This window comes from Drosophila miranda (assembly GCF_003369915.1).
Source record: "Drosophila miranda strain MSH22 chromosome Y unlocalized genomic scaffold, D.miranda_PacBio2.1 Contig_Y3_pilon, whole genome shotgun sequence".
NCBI classification, from domain to species: Eukaryota; Metazoa; Arthropoda; class Insecta; order Diptera; family Drosophilidae; genus Drosophila; species Drosophila miranda.
In genome coordinates this window covers 132,855-139,541 of record NW_022881625.1, presented here as the reverse complement: position 1 = coordinate 139,541, position 6,687 = coordinate 132,855, and the positions used below count along the sequence as shown (strand labels likewise).

The 6,687-nt window shown below is 54.5% G+C and overlaps 1 long non-coding RNA gene across 1 annotated transcript; it reads left to right on the top strand.

The window, feature by feature from the left end:
- The first annotated feature begins 3,301 nt into the window (after positions 1 to 3,301).
- LOC117194473 lies at positions 3,302 to 3,636 on the top strand. Its single transcript, XR_004474836.1, has 3 exons — positions 3,302 to 3,428; positions 3,481 to 3,554; positions 3,608 to 3,636. It is a non-coding gene; the product is annotated as an uncharacterized LOC117194473 (long non-coding RNA).
- The last annotated feature ends 3,051 nt before the right edge of the window (positions 3,637 to 6,687 follow it).

The window sequence follows — 6,687 nt, the reverse complement described above, 5'->3', positions numbered from 1 at the left end:
CCGTCGTCAGGTGTCCACCCGCGCATTTCATGAAAACTGCAGCGCGTCTACAATATGCGCGGGTGAGGCCAAACACCTGACATCGATGGCACTGGGCAGGGTCAGGGGAGACTCCAAGTCTCTCAACCGTGACGGGCCTCCCACCCAGGCGTCGCAGCTTCAACACCCCGCATTGGCCACGGTCCGGTTTGGGGGCGATCTCAGCCTCAAAGAGATTGAATTGGCGGCTGTGATCGAATCGATCGGTGATTGCCCTTACAAACCGAACCGTGAACCCCTCGTTCAGCATACTGCTGCGAATCCAATCCGGCAGCATGGAGTGGGAGAGTCCTCGGATGAGGATCCTCAAGCCACGTTCCTGGCTGGGCTGATGCCCGAATTCGCCGTGCCGGATGTCATCGTCGGTGGTAGTGGCAGGGGTGTTTGTGATGGTGATGGCGGTGGTGGTGTTGGTATTGGTCTTGGCAGGTGTATTTGTAATTGTAATTGCGTTGGCGTCATTATTTGTATTGATATTGTCAGTATTGTCTATGTGAATGGCTGGTGATTGTCTATGTATTGGCCTTTGTCGATGTTGGTGATGGCTGTGGGTCTGGCTATTGGCATTTATAGTAGGGGCAGGGGCATGGGCAGGGGCAGGGGCATGTGTTCGCTGTGCAGATTGCGGCATAGTGGCAGGAGCGGCAACTGTGTTGGTGTTGGCTGTATTTGTTGTCCGTTTCTGCTGCCTCTGTTGTTGCTGCCGCAGCTCGTGCTGCCTCAACTGCTCCCGGACAATAGCCTCTAGCTCCTCCAGTGTCTGCCTTTTCTTCTTCGGCTTCCCAATTGGCGGCCGCTGCTGCCGCTGCTGGTGATGGCGGCCCCGTCGTCTGGCCTGCTTCCTCTCACCCTCACCCTCATCGTCACTCCCACTGTCGATGAGGGCGCGGCGTCGTTTTGGTGTTGGTGGGATTGGTGGTATTTGTGCAGGCTGGGCATTGGCACGGATCGACCCGCTACTCGAACTCGAACCAGGTTCGACCCGCAACAGGTTCGATCCGGTCGTGTGTGTGTGTGTGGCTGCCCGTTGGCCGTTTTGGCGCTCCGCTCTTGCGCGTCGGTTTGCCGGCTCTCCTCCGTCTTCTCCCTCTCCCGTTACTCCCGAACAGTTTTGTATGTCCGAGAGCGTGAGAGGCGGGAAAAGTGGCGTCTTTTCGGCCTTTCCCTTTGTGTTTGGCGGGATTTTGTGATTTGGCAGGGTTGCGGGATTTGCGGTTGGTATTGGCGCTGCTGTTGCTGCTGATGTGATGGGGCTCGAGGGGGGAGTGGCTGTGGCCGTGGATATGTCGGCCATGGGAATGGCTGGGTACTCACTCGATGGATGGCTGTGGCGTCGGCGCTCTGCATTGGCTGGGGCGTTGGTTTTGGCGCCTGCGCCGATGGCTCTGCTGCTGCTGCTGCTATTGGCGGTGTTTGGGTTGGTGTTGTTGGCTGCTGCTGCTGCTGCTAGGGCGCCTCTGCGGGCCGCTCTGCCGCCGTCGCTGTGTCGTCTGGTTGTCCCTCGTCTGGCCATTCCTCTGGTCATGGCTGGCTGTTGGTTTGTGTGTTGGCGATCTGCTGCCTGTTTGTTGCTCTTTAATTGAAAAGTCTCTTGTGTGTGTTTGTATTTAATGTATTTATTGGCACCTTAGTTCTCTTTTTTTCTTGTCTATCACAGTTATCTCTTTTAGTTTGTGATGTTTGTGATGTTTGTAGTGGCACAGGAACTTTTGGAATGGTCATGTGCAGCGGTGAATGGAGAGGGGGGGGGGGCGACACAAAATGGCTGCTGCCTGGCTTGGCTTGGCGTCGTCTGGCCTTCACTGTCTTTATTTTTTGGCACCAGAGCACAAATGACACGGCAAACGATAAACGACAAAACATTCAAAACGACAAACGACACGGGCAACACTAATGGCAACGGACAAACAAACTTGCGATTTTATTTTATTTTAATGGCGGCGGCGATGGTTCAATTTATATACGTCCGACGATCGCGACCTCTCGAGCGGGTGGACGAGATGAGAGTGGCGGACGAGGTTCATGGTGGAACTCTCACATGTCCGCCAACTCCCCCACTCCCACGCCGGTCGTCACTTACCGGTGCTCTCACCCCCGGTTCCACTTTCACTCACCCCAATATTCAGTGAGATGAAAGTAGTCCGAGGGCAGCAGCACCGATAAGTAGGCAATGGAAGATTTGAACGGCCTTCTGGGATGGGATGGGATGGGAAGGGGAAAGTTTGCCTGCTCCCGTATAACCGCCCGGATACTTTCAACTTCCGGATCTTACGATCCGGGCGCGAGACGCTCCGAAGAGTCGACCGAATAGCATCTTGTGGGCGGTTGTATTGGCATTGTTGGGGCATTTGGCTGAGTGGCGAAGGATGGCAGTGTTCATTTTATTCCTGCTCAGCCTCATTTGGCATTTAGTGGCATTTGAAGTGGGTGGGGGGTGGGTGAGGAATTGGCTGGGCATAATTGCCGAAGTTGCGACCGATAACACACTGGGCATTGAGAAATGCAATTTGAATTTGTATTGGCTTTTTTGGTGTGTTATCGGTCAAGTCTGGTATTTGCGTGGTATTTTTAGTAATACCAAATGTCAGGGGAAATATGGGAATGGCAGATAGGTGGGGAAGAAGAGGAAAAAGGTAATAAAACTAATCAGAAAACTACTAATAATATACAATTAACTACAGAAAAACTACATTAATTTACAAAAACTTATTCCTAATATCACAGGCTAGTAACTAAAACTATGGACAAACTATCTACGGACATGCAAAAACTACAAAAAACAACAGGATTGACATCTACAACAAGAACATTGATGCAGACAAGGTAAAATAAACGATAATTGACATACATTTACACACATATAAACATATTAATTATATTTATTTTATTTCTAACAGGAGGACAACTACAACGAAGCACCGGCCGGCATAACAAACGCAATGCGAACATTACGCTGTATACCGGCCGGCTCTGTTGTCCCCCTGTGTGTTGTTTATTGGCTGGTTGTGAGTATTGGCGTGCATCGTGGGCAATGATGGTCTTGATGGCAAGCGGCTCTGGTCCGGCCGCCCACGTTGCATCTGTCTGTTGGTTAGTGTTGGCTGCTGCACTCGAGGGCACTGGTCCGGCCACCCAACTGCATTGTCATCGTGTTGGCATTGGCATCGGTGTGTGATGGCAATGGTCGGAGTTATTGGCCGCATCCAAGTGGCGAACTGGTCCGGCCACCAGGATGCGTTGTCGATTTTAATTGTTGATTGGCCGCATCCAAGTGGCTGCTGGTCCGGCCACCCAGGATGCGCTGTCAGGTGGATTGGCCTGGCCTCCTCGGCCACGTTCTTCGTCAATTTGTAGTTGCGTTTTGAATGGCTGCTGGTCCGGCCACTCAGGTGAGGAGGTGTTTGTTTTGGCTTTTTGATTTTAATTTGCGTTTATTTGCAGGTGCCTTTCGTTGATTTGGATGTTGTTGCTGGCGACCCTTGTCTGACTTGTGTTGGCGTAAGAGACGTTTGCGGGTGAGTATTCGTGTTTATCGGCAGCCTCTCTCCTGTTTCACCTTCTTTTGCAGGATTTGCTGGCGTCCGGCGGCTCAACACCGGGCCATCCCGCCCTCACATAATTGGCATGAGAGACGGGTGCGACCCAGCGGAGCGGCAACAGACGCCAGCATCTGCGTCGTCGTTGGAATGGCTGTTGTCTGATTGGAGTGGCGTGACGTCATTGTGATGGTCGGTGGCAGCGTCATCAGAAAGGGGCCTCATATTCCTCCCATTTGGCAGGAAATTGTTGATGTTGATGGTGAGGCTTCTTCTTGTTGGTCAGCTCTGTCTGGTGATTGGCAGGTAAGTGTGGATTTTGTGTGTTTTGGCCGTTTTTCGTTGTTGTCCGTATTGACGTCTTTTTTCCTTTGTTGCAGTGGCTGTCTCTGGATCAACGATTGGGCGCATTAACAGGCACCGCCCGATCGCATGCTTTCGCGTGCGCTGGCGATTTGGGCCCTCCACACTTGGCCCAGACCCTCCAGATCGTCGAATGGATCGTGGTCGGTCCATTCGTCGTCATGTTCGTCGTCAATTGCTTCGCAGTCCATATCGGATTCGGAGTCCGATATGGCTGCGGCGTCATGGTGCGTATTTGCAGTTGGTCGTGGTGATGGCTGTGTGGATGCTGCTGCTGCTGTTTTTGTCTGAAGTGGCGGCACTCCTCCCGTGCTCTCGTCCCTTGCCTGCAGCAGGTTTGTCAGTTTCGTCAAAATTGCTGCCAGCTTATCCTCCAGCTCTTTAATTTTTACGGCATATCTTTTCAGGATATGGGCACAGCTCCCATCGCACTGGGCGCCTGGCTGCTGCTGCAGCTGGGGTTGGCGTGGCGTCGGAGCACGATTTGGGATCGGCTGCATCGACAGGACCCTGTGGTGTTGGCGCCCCTCGGCCAGTGGCTGGGGATGTTGGTCGCGATGCTGTAGCTGTTGCCGATGCTGCCGACCCGGACCGCGTTGGCGTTGCTGCTGCGGCTGTGGGTGGAGTGGCTGTGTGGGTGGCTGCTGCTGCAACTGTCGCTGTAGTGGCTGCTGGTGACGTTGTGATGGCTGCTGGAGACGATGTGCTGGCTGTTGCTGCTGTATTGGCTGCTGCATTTGCTGTGGCTGTTGCCGTAGTGGCTGAGGCTGCTGCTGCTGCTGCCGTCGATGCTCCTGGACAGCGACCCTGTGGGCCAGGAGCCGCTGCCTGGCTGCCTTGTAGGCGCTGCAGCCCTTGTAGGCGCTGATGTGGGCGCCTTGGCAGTTGGCGCATTTGGGATTGACGGCCCTTGGCTTGCTGCACTCCGTCGTCTGATGTCCACCCGCGCATTTCATGCAGACAGCAGCTCGTCTACAATATGCGCGGGTGTGGCCAAACACCTGACATCGATGGCACTGGGCAGGGTCACGGGAGACTCCAAGTCTCTCAACCGTGACGGGCCTCCCACCCAGGCGTCGCAGCTTCAACACATCGAATTGACCACGGTCCGGTTTGGGGGCGATCTCAGCCTCGAAGAGGTTGTATTGGCGGCTGCGATCGAATCGATCGGTGATCGCCCGAGTAAACCGGACCGTGGTCAATTCGATGTGTTGAAGCTGCGACGCCTGGGTGGGAGGCCCGTCACGGTTGAGAGACTTGGAGTCTCCCGTGACCCTGCCCAGTGCCATCGATGTCAGGTGTTTGGCCTGCATACAGTCCCGGAACCAGTCAGAGGGCGTGGAATGGGGAAGACCTCGGATGAGGATCCTCAAGCCTCTGTCCTCCACAGGCTGATGCCCGAACTCGCCGTGCCGGATGTCATTGGCAATGGCAAGGGTGTGTGTATTGGGAGTGGCAGTAGTTGTGTTGGTGTTGGTATTGGCGATGGTGCTGGTGTGAGTGGAGGTGACGGTGTTGGTGTTTGTATTTGTGTTTTGTGTTTGCTGCCGCTGCTGGTGATGGCGGCCCCGTCGTCTAGCCTGCTTCCTCTCACCCTCACCCTCATCGTCACTCCCACTGTCGATGAGGGCGCGGCGTCGTTTTGGTGTTGGTGGGATTTGTGGCATTGGAGCAGGCTGGGCTATGGCTCGGATCGACCCTCTGCTCGAGCTCGAACCAGGTTCGACACGCAACAGGTTCGATCCGGTCGTGTGTGTGTGTGTGGCTGCCCGTTGGCCGTTTTGGCGCTCCGCTCTTGCGCGTCGGCTTGCCGGCTCTCCTCCGTCTTCTCCCTCTCCCGTTACTCCTGAACAGTTTTGTGCGTCCAAGAGCGTGAGAGGCGGGAAAAGTGGCAGTGAGAGCGGCGTCTTTTCGGCCTTTCCCTTTGTGGTTGGCGCGGTTTTTGTGACGGGTCTCGAGGGGGGAGTGGCTGTGGCCGTGGATATATCGGCCATGGCAATGGCTGGGTACTCACTCGATGGAAGGCTGTGGCGTCGGCGCTCTGCATAGGCTGGGGCGTTGGTGTTGGCGCACAAAATGGCTGCTGCCTGGCTTGGCTTGGCGTCGTCTGGCCTTCACTGTCTTTATTTTTTGGCACCAGAGCACAAATGACACGGCAAACGATATACGACAAACAGTCAAAACGACAAACGACACGGGCAACACTGATGGCAACGAACAAACAAGCTTGCGATTTTATTTTATTTTAATGGCGGCGGCGATGGTTCAATTATTATACATCCGACGATCGCGACCTCTCGAGCGGGTGGACGAGATGAGAGTGGCGGACGAGGTTCATGGTGGTACTCTCACATGTCCGCCAACTCCCATACTCTCCCCTCAACTCGAAAGACCCGATCGCCGATCGTCATTTACCGGTGCTCTCACCCCCGGTTCCACTTTCACTCACCCCAATATTGAGTGAGATGAAAGTAGTCCGAGGGCAGCAGCACCGATAAGTAGGCAATGGAAGATTTGAACGGCCTTCTGTTTCAGTGGCTGTGTGTGTTGTTGTTGGGCAATGGCCCGTGTCTAATGTTTCTCTGTGCTGTGTGAATTGGCTGCTCTGTTGTCAAGGATGGGATGGGATGGGAAGGGGAAAGTTTGCCTGCTCCCGTATAACCGCCCGGATACTTTCAACTTCCGGATCTTACGATCCGGGCGCGAGACGCTCCGAAGAGTCGACCGCATAGCATCTTGTGGGCGGTTG